The 18,542-nt window shown below is 40.5% G+C and overlaps 1 long non-coding RNA gene across 1 annotated transcript in view; it reads right to left on the reverse strand.

Moving 5' to 3' along the window:
* Nucleotides 1-2,487: 2,487 nt before the first annotated feature.
* Nucleotides 2,488-18,542, reverse strand: part of LOC116217354 — a 33,338-nt gene continuing 17,283 nt past the window's right edge. The window contains exons 2-3 of the long non-coding RNA XR_004161795.1: nucleotides 5,970-6,102; nucleotides 2,488-2,808 (exon numbers count right to left, since the gene is read on the reverse strand). This is a non-coding gene — a long non-coding RNA (uncharacterized LOC116217354). The remainder of the gene's footprint in view (nucleotides 2,809-5,969; nucleotides 6,103-18,542) is intronic.

The raw sequence follows: 18,542 nt of genomic DNA on the forward strand, positions 1-18,542 counted from the left end.
GCAACATGGAATGCCTCAACTCAGCACTTTGCAAACGCTCCAGGTTTAAGATTAAGTACTCAGTGAAAATTTGGTGCGTGGAAGAGACTGTATCAGAAAGTAACTTCCTATAATTTAGGGAGCTTGCCGAAACATCAGTTTGTCCTCTAAGGCTCTACACAAAAATTTGGGATGGAGTCCAAGGCTGGTGGCTTAATCAATAAGGAAAATGCTAGCCCTGCAGCTTGCCACTCCACTACCTAAAAGAGCCTCAGACTTTTTCTTGTGAAATAAATAAAACAAGCGAAAAGGCCCAATAAAGTACTTGAGCTCTTAAAAAGGAAGAAACAAATAAAAAACCAACCAAATAAACAAACAGAAACAACAACCGAAAACCAACCATTTTTTGCATGTTTTGACTTCCTAAATAGCAACATTGATAATCACATTTTCTGATGTAGCTCAAGGAGAGATGCAAACAGCCTCCAACTTAAATAAATGCCAAACTCTTAATACAAAAGAAAATTTTCCTTTAAGGAATCTCACTCAGAACTATTTTTCTCAGAGCAGGTTATCCATTTACTGTTCAACACCTGTAACATTCCTACTACAGAGTAGAACAGTTCTTATCACCATTTGCTCACAGAAATAGGAAACAGCACAAAGCAAAAGGAATGCAGACACCCAGCTTTGAATTCCAGCAAGAGAGGAGCTACTGGAGTGAAACGGTTCTTGCGGGCTGCTTTCTGGTAGGGTGCCAAAGTCACTGCAACCATTCACTGTTTGGGTGGCTTTACTGAACTTTTCCTTCATCCAAAGATTGAATTGCTCTACGCTTCCTCGTGTCACAGAGCAGCAAGGGCTCTGGTGCTGATTTCCACAGGGACAGAGCACTGTTCCTCAGCTTCCAGCAGGGAGCTGGGAAGCCGGACAAGGATGTTTGCATCTCTCCACTTGACAGTCTATTCTGCAGACAGAGCAATGGACTTCCTTGCTCACCATAATTTGTGAGAAGAAAACGGCTTTAGATATGGATGATACATGATATGGTTGTTATCAATTTAGAAATAATTACTGTTGTATTGATCTGGCATCTACAGGCTGCACCATTAAAAACAGATTTGGGGATTTTTTTTTAAACTCAATATTATCAGCTACTGTTGGAAAGATGTCACTGGCAAACCTAATGAAAGCCCTAAGGTATCTTCAGTTCAAGCACACAATTCTTTACTATTTCAAGACACATACAGTGATTCATGGAAAAGAACAAAACTACAAAGTAGTATTAAATATAGGAATGGCCCTGTAGATATTACACTGTCTGGAAGTATCTGCTTGTAAGTGATGTCTTATCTTTTTAGATGTCCATCTAGTGCCCAGCGGTTAAATACACTGCATCTAAGGACTTCTGTTCCTTTCAGTGCTTTCCTTTGGTAAAAGTACTTCAGATACATTGATGATGCATAATTGCTTCATTTTATCCATGGTCACAATACTAATGCAAAAGGTATTTGAATTCATATTAAATACAGATAGTAAGCTGTTTGATTCTTAATTTGCAGCTGTGTATTGCGCATCCTCTCAGCTCAGCAGAAACTCAGCCAGGCCTGACTTACGATAAGTTGGGCTCAATTTTTCTAGCCAGGCCACAATGCTGAATCCTGTCAAGATATGTCAAGGAACTACAAACAGCTGAAAAACGGGACAATATTTTAACCATTATGCAGGTATCACCTTTCCCACACACACAGATAATTAATTCAAGTAAAATGGGAAATTCACTTTAAAGTGAGTGCTAGTTACTACCAAAACACTGCCTCTTTCTGCACGACCTTCTGAAGATGTTGTGCCTGAAATTTAGTAATGATCTGTTCCACAGGGAAACAGAAGACTTGCAAACTGTAGCCAGATCTCCTGATAGGCAAGTTTAGAAAATTCCTCCAGAAATAAATAAATAAATAAATAAAGTGGAGGGGGAAAACTAAATACCCCACTTTTCCACTGAAACAAATACAAATAAAAATAATAATAATAAAAAAATACCAAAAGACCACCAGCAGGAGCCACACTATTTAGCAAAGCTGAAGTAACAAATACTTAAAGAAAGAACTCTACTATTGAATTCACGGAACTGGTAGAAACCACTTTCTGTTTAAACAGCGTTAGTTCTCACTCTTCATTTATGTCAGGAAAAATGATAAAAGTCAAAGCCATCCTAGCAGTAACTGCTCATGCCCCATCTCTGCTTGAGTTTATCCACATTTTCTTGGGAGCCATTGTTGATACCAGCACGAAGCATTCTTATGAACCAAACTTGTATCTCCTAAAGTGACAAAAATCTACCCTCAAAATTAACCCCACATTATCCTCACAAGAACTGGGGAGTATTCCTTGATTCCGGGCTGCCTTATCGTCTACCCGCTGCTTGCGGAGATAATACTCAAAGGCTTCTCCTCTTTGAATCTTCAAAAAGAGACTATATCAAACAAAAGGACAGAGCGCTAACATCTCTTCACATTGGTGTCTGAGACTACAGTAGAGAAATGAGTAAGAATGACATCAAATGTGGAAAGAGGAACTTTTCTCACTTTCTCCAGAAAGCCACACAAGACTCTCTTAGGCACAGACATCCATACTTCCAAGTAAAACATTGAGCATGACAACAAAAACAAATGGGAACATCAGAATACCAGTTTAATACATTCCTTCATGTGTCATCCATCATGGCATGGCCAAGGAGCTTCTAAGTTTCCTAGCAAAGTGCTCTTTGCTTCCTCCATCACATCACTGGCTGTACGGTGGTCTGCTATCCAGCAGTGTAAGATTCAGCTTGAGCAAAGATGTAAGAATCAAGTTGTAAGATAATTTTTTATCCCCATTTTCCAGACTGCTCCTTTTATATCACTACTGTTGAGCCAATATCTTTGCACAACAGGTGAGTGTATTTCCTACCTTTCCCTGGGATATCCATTTTCAGTGCCAAAGACCCTACCATCATAAACCTTTTTCTGTTCGCTTCTTTTATTCTCTTCCTGCCTTTGACACGAATTCTTGACAAGCATGTTTTTCAGAAAGGCAGTTAGGAGGAACAAGTAATTCTCCTGTTATTTTTCAGCTTCCCCAGCCACTAGCAACTACTAAAACTCAAGCTCATGCTTTGATGAAAAAGCTGAATATTACATAGCATTTATGAATTGACATGTTATTGAATTTTCAGAAGTAACTGAATCCAGCATTACAATCAATGGCACTGATTGGGATGGGAAATCGCAGAAGGACAATTTGTATTACTTCTGCATGTAGAACTCTTTGGTATTATTTAAGATAAAGATTAACTGTCAGCCATGTTTAGTAGAAGCAGATTCAAGATTTACCTGATAACAGTCCAGCATGCATCGTCTCAGCACTGTGACAGAATACTGCACAGTCTTCTTTGGACTGACACTGTTTAAGTATACCTACCACTTTCAAGGCAACATTCAACAGAAATCTAATCTTTAGCTAGCATTGGGAAAACAAAGCCTCTCAGTTTTGGTTGCTCAATAAATAGAAGAATTGTACAGTAATCAAAATCTCTCCTAACCTTACATCTTGAAAGGAACACCAGTTTGTTGGAAACAGACAACCTAATATCCACATTTTTCTTTCCTAGCTGAAGTCACAATACCATTAAAGCTGATGCTACAAAAATAAATAAATAAGTAAGTAATATAGAATTAAAAAGAGCTGCAGGTGGAATTAAGCAATACAAAAACGCTTTCCATCTAATTGTTGTATTTCCCTGTTAGTCAGGTGCTTCATAGCCATGTACCCACTGAATATGCTTCCTTTTGGTAAACAACTTTTCTGAGTCAGACGTTGGCACTGTATTTATGTTAATTGTATCAGTGAAAGAATATTAACAGCAATTCTTACTTCATAACCATTCATTTCTGACCAAGAGCTTTCACTCCAGCAATTTGTCCGGCTATCAGCTTTTGATTTGCTATTTCTCGCAGACTAAGAAGTCAAGAACCAGACCTCTTCATCTCCTTCATAATAATGTACCCATTGCTTAGTATAAAGTCAGTTAAATGTATTCCTGTTGACTGCATAGCCTACAATTAGGTGCTTGGCAGATAGGGAGTGCAGGATACAGAAATATGATCTGGCTTAGACATCTAAAGAAGTTCAGAGATCCAGTTTAAAAATGCAACACGCGAGGAAAGAAAACTCATTCCTGTTACAGTCAGCTTTTTTGCTAATGTATTCCTAAAATGAAAGCACTTAATGTAGTGGTATTATACCCTGTGTTGCTCAGAAGGCAAAACTCACAATGTGCTATTTTTTGCCAGGATCACTTTATCAAGGCCGTTAGAATGCAGCAAATGTAGGGACACCTTAAATTAGGTGAGATCCTATTGTCCAAATTGCCTTGTTAAAGCTAGTCCATGCCATGGACAATGACATCACACAAGTGAAAAAAAAAACATCCTCTTATGTGTTAGCATTCACAGGAACTGAATTAAATCATTAAAAGATTGAATCATCTTGCTCAAGGTCAAGCATTGACCTGGAGTGCAGCCTTTCCAATACAGTCCTCTCTCTGACCACCACAGCAATCTGCCTTACACCAGGTCAATAAACACACGCATTGAACATGATATTGATTTCTAAAGCTCACAGAAAAAACCTGCATGTTAGACTTCAGCTTCAAGACCCAACAAGCTGTTCCTATCCCACAGTGGCCATCTAAATTTCATAATGGCACACACTAGGCATTATGTAACGATAATACCTACACTGTACAGCCTTCTTCCAATAATAAAAAGGACATAATGATCAAATCAATCGGCACAAGCCTTATTGTTCTCTCAGATATTTAGGATTTTCAGTTTGTGAAACAACAGAGTTATGTGTAATCCCCCTCTACTGTTCTCTCAGCATGCAGGGTTTATTGCTCTGCCTCATGCTTCTAATTCATGCAATGGTTGGAGGAAGCATTCGCTGCTCTAAGAGACTCTGCCTTGTCTACCTCAGACCTGAGAAGGAACAGACTACTAGAAATGAGAGAGAGAAGGTAAGGAAACAACTATAGCAGGTTTTACAATTTTTCCAGTTTACTGCAAATGTTAATTAGACAAATTCAGATACTTCCTGCTTATGCTGACAGCAACATCAAATCATCAGCTAGCGGTTGAAAAGAAAGCCACTGGAAGGGCAGAGCCCTCTTATTGTCTACCCTTTCCCCCACTTCAAAGGACTCCCCTCACTTAGCACCCTGCAAAGTAAGGAGCACAAATGTCAGTGTCCCCAGCTTACACAAACGTGCAAGTTGAAAATGATTATCCTTGTTCTTTTTCAACAGTGACACGATGCTTGCCAGCCAGATGCTATATCTTTTGCTCAGCCTATGACAGCATCAGAAAACAAGTGGTGTCAGTACTAATGACAGATGCATACAGTGGTTCAAGGCCTGTTAAATCATGGAGGAAGCTATTAAGATTTGTAGGGCTTATTGTGATTCTGTTACCCAGGGCTTCAAAGGGTAAAAGGAAAATTGGTATTTCAGAACCTCTCAATGCCCAGCAGAGCACAAAGTCAAGCTGTCAAATTTTCAAGTCAGTTAACACCGTAGGAAGGTACGGAGGTCTTCTGAAAAAGTATTCTTCATTTAAATGCCCCAGTGAAAACTGGACTCTCTGAAAGTAAGTCTGAATTTTACTACCCCTCTTATGAGTTATATTTCGTACTTAGAAAAATGCATTTTTGTCATTAGGGAAATGTTCTTTAAAGCCTGAATACCATGTCAAGTAATACCTACTTAAAGCAACTGGTTGACCCAAATTTTCCAGATTCCCACTGTCTGAAAGACTATTCAGGGAGCGACTCCAAGTACGCTCATGACAAGCAGGCTCTGGCAACATAGCAGGACAGAACAGGAAAGGGAAAGGAAGTTATGCATCAGCTCATTCACAACTTGGCCTGTGCAGCCCCTTCACGCTCTTTACCTCATGCAGACACATTTTCTTTCTTCTAGAGACAAAGCATTTGCCATCGGTGACTGTAACACGATGGAAAGCGCAGCAGTGACGGCAGGGTAGCAAAGTTCAAAGCAAGTGAGGAGGTGCTCAAATGCAGCAGCTGTGAACACAGAAACAAAGGAAAGAATCTGCTTACCCTTGGAAGGCCTCAGATAGGCTGGCGTCTCCTGCAAGAATCTAGTTTTTGACCTCTTGCCTTCATTCAAATTGAAAGAGCAATAATTTAACCATTTAAACCAGGAGTCCTTGATATACTTATTGACCTACTTACAGGTAAGAAAACTTAGATGTTCAAAACTGAGTCCAAGTCTTTTCAAAACATTAAGTGTAAGTACTGCTACTTCTGCTTAGCTTCTAAACAAGGGAAATGAAAATTGTTTATGAACAGTAGACTGTAAAATTTCAATTATTCACAATTTTAAGGAAATGTATTCCATACACTCCATATTTTCCAAAGTATTCAGCCCAAATCCTCTTGGTCTTAAAACTGTCCTAAAAATGTAATAGACAAATGATGCATACTGGACAGGAATCCTCATGTGTGCTGTTTCTTTAGGTGCTGTGAATTGACAGAACGGGGGCACATCTCCAGAGTGACGGATGTCATTTTTGGGATGGAATTCTCATTACTGCTACTGTGAGATACATGCCTGAGAATCCAAAAGCAGGACTGTTTTCTCAACTTATTATGAGACAGAAGAAAAAACATCACAGAGCATTCCCACTGGGGAACTGTTTGAAGTTACAAGCTATAGTATGAAATCCTAAGTGTAGCTGATTACTTGCCTCTAGCAGATAAAGTAAACATATGCCCACACATGCACAGAATCCTGTCCTCAGCATTCTTTCCTTCTTTGAAAAGGAAATACAACTTCAACTTTCAGAAATGGAGTAAGTCATAATCAAATCAGGCATTACATCCTCCCAAATCTCCACCTTTTCAGGCAGCATTGCTGACCAAGATTAATGACTGACTATATTCTTCCTAATGGCTCTCTATTCCACAACTGACATTTTGTTAAACTACAGCAACTGACACATCCTTAGGGACATCCTAATGATCAGTTAAACTTGCAAACTGTGGCTTCTGCGCCTCATTCTAGGAAGACTGGCAGAGGAAGAGCATCAAGAAAACAAGGAAAGCAAACAGAAATCTCAGTTTATCTTGAGGAAAAGAGAGACCTGGTAGTGCACCTTTTGTGAACCATACAAGATTAACATTCAAAATCAACAACTGGATTATTTCTAGTTAACACCTCCAGTTTGTAGAGCCAGCTTGCTTGTCTCTGCTCTAAAAGAGAATCAAGCAACAATGGAAGGGCCCCTTGTCCTTTAAGTCTTGGAAAAAACACCAGCCCAAAGTGTGCAGCACACAGAAAAACATGCTTCCACAGCCTACCAATGCACTGTTGGATTCTTATTTTACAAGGTACATCATGCCTTGCTCCTATTCTTCCCTTCATGTAGACAGGGGAAAAAAAAAAAAGAAAAAAAGGCATGAAGAAATGGAAAGTCTTCTCCTAACTTAAACTGCCTTTCCAGGACAGAGCCAAGAGTGAAAGATCCTATTCTGAAACTTCATGCTGTCCCCATTTCTCACCCCACCCCCTAGGAGTCATTACCTCGTCACAGTCCACAGTCAGAACACTGGCTGAATTGCTCCTTCAGATGCATAACACTCACATACTCTCTCTGCCATTTAAAGTTCAATGACCCATGGCTAGAACATTATTTCCACAGCAGAACAAAGTCCTTGGTGGGAGGAAGAAAGCAGGAGTATCCCTAGCTGACATCACCACAAGGAAAAAGAAAACATTATTACAACAGTGACGTTGGAGCCAAGCACATCAGCAAAGAAGCCTCTTACTAGAGTACATTTCAACAGATTTTAGAATCCTTCCCCTTCTGCACGCTTCAGTTCATACCCTAAGGGCCGCTAAGGCACTAACTGCAGCTTCATGCTGCTTAGTCAGCATTCTTAAACAGCTAATCCTGTGTAGGCTGTGTTCCCAAAAAACCTGGAAAAGAAGTCAAGCTGGGATAGCCCCAAGAGCAACAACACCCCACCAGCAGAGACATTATAAAACAGTGACACCATTTGGTTGCCAGGTTTTATTACATAAAGCTTCTTGATGTACTGGGAAAAGAATGAAGCACCTGTCACACTACAGTATGAAAAGTGAGGAAGCTGCCATATTACATTTCCTTGATCTGCGAAGAGCATTTTTGTGCTAGTAACAGGCAGTATTTCTGCATAGCGTTCTCTTTTCTGTGCCTATAACATCGTTGGAACAGCTCATCAAGGTAGCAGCGTGGATAAGTTTCACTTTGGTATCTTCAGCCACGTTACAGATGTACTGAAATGCATTCTGAAAGAGAACACCTTCAGTACTTTACAACAGAGGAAGATGTGACAGGCTCTTCTTTCTCACAGCTGAAACCTGCTTGCAGTCTTCTTGCATACCTACAGCTAACTTCGGAAGACCTTCCAGCTTCCCAGTACAGTACAGGGAGCAGACTCCAAAATGTCAGACTAGTTCCTCCTTCTCCACATTGTTTGTTCACAGAAGAGCTGTTTCAATGCAGAACAGCCCATTTACAGCAAAAGGCAGCATACCTTGGCCCCAGCTCCACTTCCACACTCACCTTCCCAACCTCATTTCAGTATTGCTGTGGCTACATCTATAGCAGCTCATCTCCGAGCTGCATGTGAGAAGCTACAGAACGCACGGGAGTTGGTGCCCCCTGTTCACAAATACATACGGTGTGCCCATGTCTGCCCATACATACATTGAACTTGTGTACGTAAAGGCAAGGCTCCTCTGGGAAGCACCCTGTGGTCAATCGCACCTAAAATCAGTGTGTGTACACAGCTCATACTGACATTTAAGAGCAGCACTGACTCAAGCTTTTCCCACCTCTTGATTTTACTTGAAGGCCTGCACTTGATGTGGCAGGGACTTCACAGCCATCCTGTAAGGATGTAGAAAGCACTCAAGAGAAACTCAGGTGTTTCAAAAAGTAGCCCAGCTCCAAGGCAGGAGGCCGTTTCTGAACTAAGCACCATAAATTATTAATTCTGATGTGAATAATTATTCTTAATCCTTCTCTTAGCACTTGGATTTACAGTCATTGCTATTCACACTGAAGGACTCCAAGAAGGGCCAAGATCATATCAGGAAATACATAAATAAATGAAAAGCCCCTACTGAGGATCTCATCTACAATAATATCATCCATATGCCGGGCTAATTTTGTTCTCAAAATTTTGTCCCACCTCTAGAGCTGCCTTCATTACAACTCCCTGCCCTCCAGACACCTGTTGCTCCCAACCAGCTGCACACAAACATGGGTGTTTGCTGCCTGCCTTATCCCATTTTCGCATGAAGTGAAGCAGCAGCAGACTGCCTTCCCTCGTGCTGCAGCATATCAAGCCCCAGCCGGCTGCTGCCTTCTCAATCTCTGCCACGGCAGATTTTCAGCACCCTCCAGTAGCACAGGTGCAAGCAGCTCTCCAAACAGGCACTGTTGCATGTAGGCCACGTTCCAAGTGGAAGATCTGCAGCCAAGGCTACTATTCTCCTAGTATGCCCTTAGCCTCTCGCATGACAATGAAAGTATTTTTCAAGATGCAATTGTTTCATTTCCTTTTTATTTCTGGCTCTTTTCCATACAAATCCTTGTAAAACCTCCTGCAGAGGAGTTTAATTGCATGCTCTTTGTCATTCTGCCTCTAGGGAAGTAAGTGGCAGCATCTCCTCGAGCTCTGCTGACTTTCCCCACTCAGTAGCAAGGACAACAGGAGATTTCAGGACACAGGAAAAGCTCACGAAGGCTCTGTTCCAAACAGCTTTAAAAGATCAAGTAGCAGAAAACACTTTTTCCTGATTTAACAGCCACTGTTTTGTCATGCATTGTGTTTGAAAGACAGAGATCCTCTTACGCTCCTATCAGCTGCCCAGGTGCTTTGGTTTTGACTGTCAATTCATCTGAAGGCATTTCTCTCCATAGTCAAGAGCAACAGCAGTAAAGCACAGATCACACTTAGATGAGGGTTGAGTTCTGCTGTGACTGCTAATTGCAAAGGAGTACACAGTATTCCTATCTGTCAGCATAAGGAATGCGCGGTACCAGGCAGAGGAAGCAGCGCAGCGTGGGGGGAGATGCCTGGTCTGCAGAGCATGGCAGGTGAGGTGCAGTCCTGCCAGAAGAGCCAAGACACTGAGCAGGCAGAGGAGTTTGAGTTTTGCTGGGAGGCTCAGAAGCTAAAGTAACCACGTAAAAGGCTCAGCTAGCTAATCAGGAAAATGGAGTTTTTACACTGTGTTCAGAGCCAAGATTTCTGCACTGGATGTGTGTATCTGAAGTGAAATCTTTGGGCTATTTATCATCATCTTTCATCTTTAATTCCTGAACAGCCTGGTCCAATGCATTTTAGTTACAGCATCTTTATTCTAAGAATAACACTACCTGATAGAGTAATGGCACACATACTCTCTGTTTATAAACATTCTAAGTTTGTACTTGCTACCTAAATGTCTGAGCATTGTGGAATATTCACTTTGAAACTTGTCTAACTGATATAAAAGCAGAATTTTCATGGAAGTAGCAGCACCTCTTAGCATGATGAGGCTACACAATTTTCATTTAATTGATCGTAAATGTTTAATTACATTAGGGATAGCCACAAGAACTCCTTAGGCCTATGAAGGCAGCCAAAGTCAATTTAGCACCTGGCTCATAATCAGGTATGAAATGGAACCAGACATCTGTGCATAACAAAGTAGAAAAAACTTGCAGTGTTCAATGTCCAATTCACTTTGTTGATTACTGACTGAGGCTTTAGCCATGTATTAAAATGAAGCACCTCCTTTTTAACGAGATCTACACCTCTTAGGATTTCCAGCTTTGTTATTTTCATTCAGACAGTCAAATCTTTATGCTGACAATAATAATGTATTGCCAGAGGTCTTCAAATTTATCCAAAGAAACAATTTGACTGCTGTAGAGAAAACATTGGCTGCAGCTGACTTTGTTGGCTAAGAAAACCCAACAATTGCTGTTTATTTCCTTACAGCACCAAAAAGGAACGGGACTGCTAGCAATGTGCACATAGCTGGTAGGGAGGAAAAGTTCATTTTCTTCTGATATGTTTTGTGTCCAGTGGAAATCCCAAATTCTGACTCCACCAGCATTTTGCTACTGGCACAGTGCTCAACTCAGTGCTTAGCTACCTTCTCTGCATTGCTGACAGCCTGGAGAACCTTCCAAGCCAAGGAGGGGCACTTGGCATGCTGGGAGAACTGCAGTGGAAAGGAAAGCCCAAGGAATAGCAAGAGGTGATGACTGTGGACTGACTGTGTGGGCTGGAGCACCATGGCTGCTGTTTCATTTCCCTGGACTTCCAACAGCATTTCCTACTTTTCCAGTTTTGGAAATCTGTGCAAATATATTCTTATGATAAACCTCAGTGTTTGTCTCCATGACTGCAGCTGTGTTTCAAGTGTTTTGAATTTGCTTCCAAAACCACAGTTATTTAGCTCTTATAGCAGAGGCTAATGCCTTATGACTCAAGATACAGAAGCATTCTGAGACAGCAGCGTAAGGCAGGTGAGTACTACCACCAGGAGTTCCATGCAAAAAGATTGTCAAGCATGGATTTTTGCAGGGCTACTTCTACTTGCTGCTATACACAAACACAACATAACCACACCCCCAGAATGGCGATAGCAAGCTAAGGTTTCTCAGAAAATAGCAGTAGTAGGAAAAAACAGTTTGTCCCAGGCAGCCATTAACACAAATCACCCAAATCGTTCTCCTGCCTTATCTCTGTTTCAACCTGAAGGCCAGATAGAAATTTCCTTTAAAATCAGTCACTAGTATCATAAAAGCAATCTTTTTATCCATTGATCAATTTACTGTTGTTAAAATACAGAACAGAATGGCTCATTAGGCAGGTGTGACATAGGAAAAAAAGATTTTGCAGTATTAGCCTGTTGCTAGGTTACATTGCGGTGGTCAAAGACTTTGCTGGTTTCCCCATCCACCCACTTCATCCCAGCAAGCACTCTTGCTCTAAACCTACCAAAGCCAAATCACAGGCTATAACTGTTCTGTGTTTACTGGAGCAACTGAGGCCCACTGGAGTTAGTTCTCTTCAACTTTGTTGGCTGCGTATATACGGACGCAATTTCATGTGGAAAATGTCGTTTGTTAAGGATTCTGTGCATTCAGCTTTAACTGATCAAGCATTTTGCTTGTGCTGAAAGAGAACTGACATTATCTAGTATTAAGCTCTGACACGTCTGTATGGCAGCACTGCACATAGGTACACAACTTAAAGCTCAGCCTTGAAAATGGTCTTTTGGTGAGCATATAAATGCTGAATACAAAGGATACCCTGTCTAGTGCTTCTTCGCTTTTGAGGATCAAAAAATCAAAGCCACTAACCCTTGTTGATCCATTGCTATTTTAGGAATACTACACTTCCCTGCTCCTTGAGGAAGGCGATTCATGAGGAAGGAAGAAGCAGATCATCTTGCACGATGCAAGCAGGGTATCTGAGAACGTCTGCCCTCAGAAGTAGCTGAATTGGTGTCTGTTCATTATCAGGAGATCCAGAATTTGAGCTCCAGAATTCAGTATGCAAGCACTGTGCCCATACAGGAGTTTTAGAAAATCTTGCAATTATTCCCTTTGGATTTTTTCAATACATGAAAAACCAACACCACAAAATATAGCCACTTCAGATATGTATTTTTTCTAAAGCTGGTTCATTATTTTTTCCAAACCTTTGTTGATTCCTGGGATCTCCTGGAGTGTTTGCTAATTTAGAAATAGCACTTAAATGATTCCTTTCTACACCATTTCAGCAGACATAAAGATTTCAAGATTTTGTTCAGGGTATTTGATATCCACAGAAGTACCACTTAATGTTACACGGGCTGGCATGAGATGTTCATCCCTGGTGGCTGACTATCTCTAAAAACAGGATCATAAGGTTTTAATGTTAAAAAATTGCAAATACTTGGCAGAAAGAACAACAGTACATCCCTTCACAAGGCTGAGCTGGATAATGAGCTGAAGTGTAGCACATGAGCACTTGCGTCACACTGACAGGAAAGGAGATTGCTCATTGTCTGTCAAGGCATTTTAAGGCCAGTCTTTCATTTTCTCACCTGCCTAAGACACTAAACATTGAATTAGCATTCTGTGCAGTTATTTTTAGCTGATAATCATAACAAGCCAATCTTTGCTGGAAAAGTACAGGAGATGTTTCATTGTCACTACGAATTAGGCATTAACCACTGTGGATTCAAATTTGGCTAAAAGAAGTACTGAGTTACCTCTATCCCTATCTATACATTTCTAGTCATGAGTAAAGGGGATAATTTCAAAACAATGGGTAATGCTTTCCAGATTACATCTCTTTCCCCACAGTTTCCTAATTTCAGTTAAATAGATTTTCTTGTCTAGTCCACTAAAGAATGTTGGGATGCATGGCTGCAGTAGCCCATGAACTTTGTTAGGCTTCACCCTCCTTCCTCCTCTCTAGTTTTTTTCCTTCAGTGGAGGTGTATATTTCTTCATAATTTCCTTGTGCCAATGGTCGCTGGGGAAGCTGATGCTGTATCCATCCCTTACTGTTCAGCAGTGAGCAACAGAAGGTCTCCCTTCCTTCATCAGCCACAATATTTGCACGGTGTCCATTTTTACTGCTTCTCACTAGAAGAGATGCATATTTACGTGCTATCCACTTAATAAGGTGACACCACCACAGCAGCAGAGAGATTAACCCCCTGCCACAGAGCCACTTCTTTTTAAAGTGTTCTTGTTATCAGTAGCTCATTGAGAAGATTATTTGAAAAGCTCTAATTAAGATACTGTCATGTGATCTGTGCTACATTTCAGCTGTTGGTTTACTTTCCCCTATAGTCAGCTCTGTTTCCAGCTGACTGAGCTGCAGGATTCAGAATCTGCTTCCAGTTCAAACATTTATCCAGTTTTACACACTCCTGAACACACTTTACACACTGTCTTTCGAACGGGTAGAAATTTTCATAAAGAGAACTGAGACAGAGAACAGGAATTGGTATCCCTCTCTGACAATGAGCAGTACCACCAAGGAATACAGATGTTTATTAATGAAATGCAAGTTCTTATCTTTCTCTGAGGCACAGCTGTAGGGATAGTGGCAGATTTAGACCACCAACAAGCAAATGAAATATGTGCTTATTTCTGTGTAAGCAGGCTTAAATTCAGAACAACTTAAACTAAACTTCAGGATCTTAACTTTGATTCAGGCAATGTCTGTGCAAATGACTAGTAGCGGGACGGCTATGTTTTATATAAATGGTAAAATAAATTAAAAACAAACAAAAAAAAAACACCTGAGAAAAACTGTGCCCACGCGAACCATGAGTCAGTTTCATCACACATTCGACATCAAGCGCATCTCAACAATTTACCAGGACGTGCTGGTTGATGATTTGAGCAAGCAGCTTTTAAGATATCTGTCATTCTGATCACGTTCTAGGTATGAAAGTCAAGTATTAACAGAACTGCATGTGATATACAGCAACAAACAGTGTCACCCTTTCAGCCTGCAGGAAGGAGGAGCCCAAAGCCCTTCCGATCCATCTGGATATGACAAACAGACCCGTACTCATCCATCCATTCTGGTGATTCCCATGCTATTCAAGCACTTCAGCAAAAAAAAAAGAAAAAAGAAAAAAAAAAAAGAAATTTGGCAACCACAGTTTAGCAACATAAGGGTCATAAGGTACCTGTACAAACAGTACCCTGCCACAATGTTTACAGTCATACTTCCCATGTGTGTTCTTGCAGGCTTCACTTTGCCACTTGGGCTTTGGATCAGACATTTTTGCACTTATCAGTCCACAATGACTCTCTTCTACAAATGTCAAAGTAGCTTTTGAAACCATTTACTATCAAACTGTTAAATCACAGGCGGCACAACACACATGGGAACCAAGTTGTGCAAATGGTGAATATGAAAAGCACTTCTCCTGCACAGACCTCATGGAACAAACTGAATGGGACAGAAGACGCAAAGTGCATTCACCAACACAGCTTCTCCCATGTAGTGTGCTGTACCCGTATGTCTGCCTTTGCACCAGTCTGAGCAATTTCTAGCCATACCTTGTTCTACTCTATTAGATTTTCCTTATAAACCTGTTCAACCCTCAATACTTACGGTCCAGGATATATTTTTCCCCCTACAGTATGACTTACATGCCCAGCAACTTTTGTTATTTATATTTTCCTGAATTATTGGAAGGATTTGATCTCAAAGTATGCTTCAAATAAACACAAACAATGCATCCTTAAACAGAAACATGCAGCACTAAGTCAATGGAAACTATTTTCCAACATATGATACTTGCTTCACAGTCATTCTGAAAATTGAGAATTGAACATAAACTATTGCAAGGAGTTGTCTTTGAGAAGATTTGGTTGATGAAATTTATATGAACTGATTATTTCAAGAAGCCTCGTGTATCTGGCAGCACTTCATTTTTTTCCTCAGAATGCTTGAAGGTTGGCTTTTGTCAGATAAAATTATTCTGCCCAGTAAGGTCAACATACACAAGACTGTACAGTTTCCTAAAAGGAGCTGTCAAAGACTGTCACAATATTTTGTCTGTGTAGCTAGCAGAATAATCTCATGGTCTGATTCTTCCAATTTAGTGCTCATGCTTGCTTTACTAGATACCTCACAATTTTTTCAGCTTGTCTTTAAGCTGATGGGAACCACAGATTCTACTCACATCCGCACCAAAGGTTTTGGTGGCCCACCAGTCTGGTTTTGCCGCCGGGCAGGGAGCAGAGGCAGGGCCCACCAACCAGGCAGGTGCAGCAGCCCAGCAAGGGCTGAGATATTTGTGTCGTTTGGGTTTTATTCTGCTTACAGATTGAACCTATTATCAACAAAAGTGCTAGTGGCACTGTCAGAAAGACAACGTGACATTTCTATGCTGCTCTTCTACCAGTTTAAACAAGATTCCCTGAAGAAGTTGACCTTTTCTCAGTAAAATTATAAATGTCAAAATTACGGGAATCCATCTTTCAATTATTGTTACCTAGAAAGTGAAAAATGCTGTAGGCTTTACACTTAAAGCCTTACCAAGCCCTGATATATTTCAAACGCAATCTCCCCTTTCAAGATGGATTCTTCATTTCTGAAATGCTGTGAATCTTCTGCCAGTTTTCCACACTATGGTGACAATACTGAAGATTAAGCCTAGTTTTAAGGAGCGGATGATGTCAGCATGTTGGGGAGCAGCAGTAGGGCTGCCCTGGCTGGGAGGACAAGCCAGGAGCTGGGGGTGCACCTTCTACATGCCTGCTAGGTGACCACAGCAGCAGGACACACACTTATAGTACCTGATCAAGGCAGGATGGTGAGAGGTGAGAGTTATGGGTTCCACTGATGGTGCAGGCATCACCAGGCATGCAGGCAACAAAATGGAGCTCAGTGCAGACACGCAACTGTTGTACAAATAAATACCATATAATTACTTTACATTATGTATTTCACTTAGCTCAATGCTATTATGTTGGGTACACTTTAAGAAGAAGTGAGAAAATCAGAATGATATAGAAAAAAGCTGGTATACAGTCTTGAAGAACAAGATAGTGTGTAATTAGACAAAGTGTATCCATGTAGATATTTACAGTATTTGTTACCATGTAGGACAGTAAGTCAATGTAGGCAAAAATAAACTCAAAATACAATAAAAGTCTCCATCAATTTTCATGCCAGAAGAACCTTTAAAATGAACTGGAAAAGCTGATTTATTTTTGCAAATAAACTTCAGATAAAATGCCTATTCAATTGTGATGTGTTCTAGTCTTTTGAGCAACTTTTTCAGATTTTTTCAGTTTGCTTTCCAAGAGGTAGAACAAAAAGGGAAGGAAGGAAAACAGAAACAAAAATAAAGTTTTTCTGTTTCATTCAGCATAAAACATATATCATAGCAAAAGCAAACAGGAACAAGAGGAGGAAAAAGAAAAGAAAAAAGAAAAGCAGCGCAATTTTTATTCTAAAGCCATATTATAAAATAATAGTTTAAGAACTCACTGTATTCATAACCTCAGTTTCAGTACAAATGCTGTAATCATTAAAAAGAAACATGGGGTGGAAGGGCTGGATTTATCACTGGAATTTTCACACTGCCGTAAAGAATGTCCTCTATTAATGACAACAGCTGTTGGTTTAATAACCCTAGAAAAGATCATTAAATTCCTTCACATTTCCCAGAAACAGATGGAAGAAATGCAAAAGTGTTAAAACATATGGGAGAACATATTGAAATCCAGCAGCCTCCTAGAATGGTGAGGAATTCTAATGCCACCATCTCCCAATTTACACTGGTCTCCTCCTAGGTGCTCAAGGTGTGTGCATTGTGATAATCACGAAAATATTGAAAAGTGGATAGAGGAGGCTGTGCTGTAGGCAGCATTTGCTTTAACCGTTCATCATAACTTCTATATTTGCATGCACAGAATTCCTTTTCCCTCTATTCCCTTGTTAGGAACTCTTGGTTTTGCACCTATTACTTCTAAATACAAAAAATCTCCACACGGAGAGGAATCCTTTCATAAAAGACGTGCTAACATGCTTGTGAATGTAGCTCACTTTTTACACTTTCTGGAACAAGAAAAAGATTAATTTCAGAAGATGGATATTTCCCAACAAATTGAAATAGAAATCACAGCAGGTCCCAAATACAATTTTATTCTGCAGTCGAAGTCACCATGGCATGCAAATATTGGCATAAAATTTATACACAAGCCTCAAATACTGCACAAAAACACCCAGGAACATTTGAATGAAATACTGTTGATATTATTAATAACACAGGGGAACAACAGTGCCTACCGGCACTGAAACTGATGTGCTGGGAACTTTGGGCAGTAATTAGGTTTCTGCACCCACTGTGCCTGCGGACAGGAAGTATCTGGGGCTGAACATGCTGGAGGAGATGGGGGGTTCCAGTCTTGCTGGAAGAAGTATGTTCTAGAGAACAATGTGAAAAGAGAAATTAGGGTACAAAGATACCAACATCTAAGGACCCCTGCAGAGCAGAGATTTCAAGATGGCATATGCTTTTTCTGTGTGTGTGCATGTGTGTGTGTGCGAAATAAAACTGAAAGATAAGGAAAATCTGACCTCTAGATGATTAAAATTTAGAAGGCCTATGACTCAGCATCCAAAGCCAAGGCTAATGACACTACCCGCATGCTTTACTAAGCCTCTTTCCTCCTCTTTATTCTCAGTACCGGCTAATCTCTGTGTGCATTCTCCATACAGACTCAAAAATGAAAAACACAGTCCAAGTAAAAAAAGAACAGAATCTGAGTAATAGCATCACAGTGACCAGTGGCATTTCTTTCATTTCTCACAGCCTTTTGTTGCTCTGCTCTGCTCAAGAAGCAGGACATGCTCAGGCATCTGGCACAGGCTGCCAGAGCAGCTGGCAACTGCTAACCCAACCCATCCCTGAAGCTGCTCAA

This window comes from Meleagris gallopavo, chromosome 21 (genome assembly GCF_000146605.3).
Source record: "Meleagris gallopavo isolate NT-WF06-2002-E0010 breed Aviagen turkey brand Nicholas breeding stock chromosome 21, Turkey_5.1, whole genome shotgun sequence".
In the NCBI taxonomy this organism is placed as follows: Eukaryota; Metazoa; Chordata; class Aves; order Galliformes; family Phasianidae; genus Meleagris; species Meleagris gallopavo.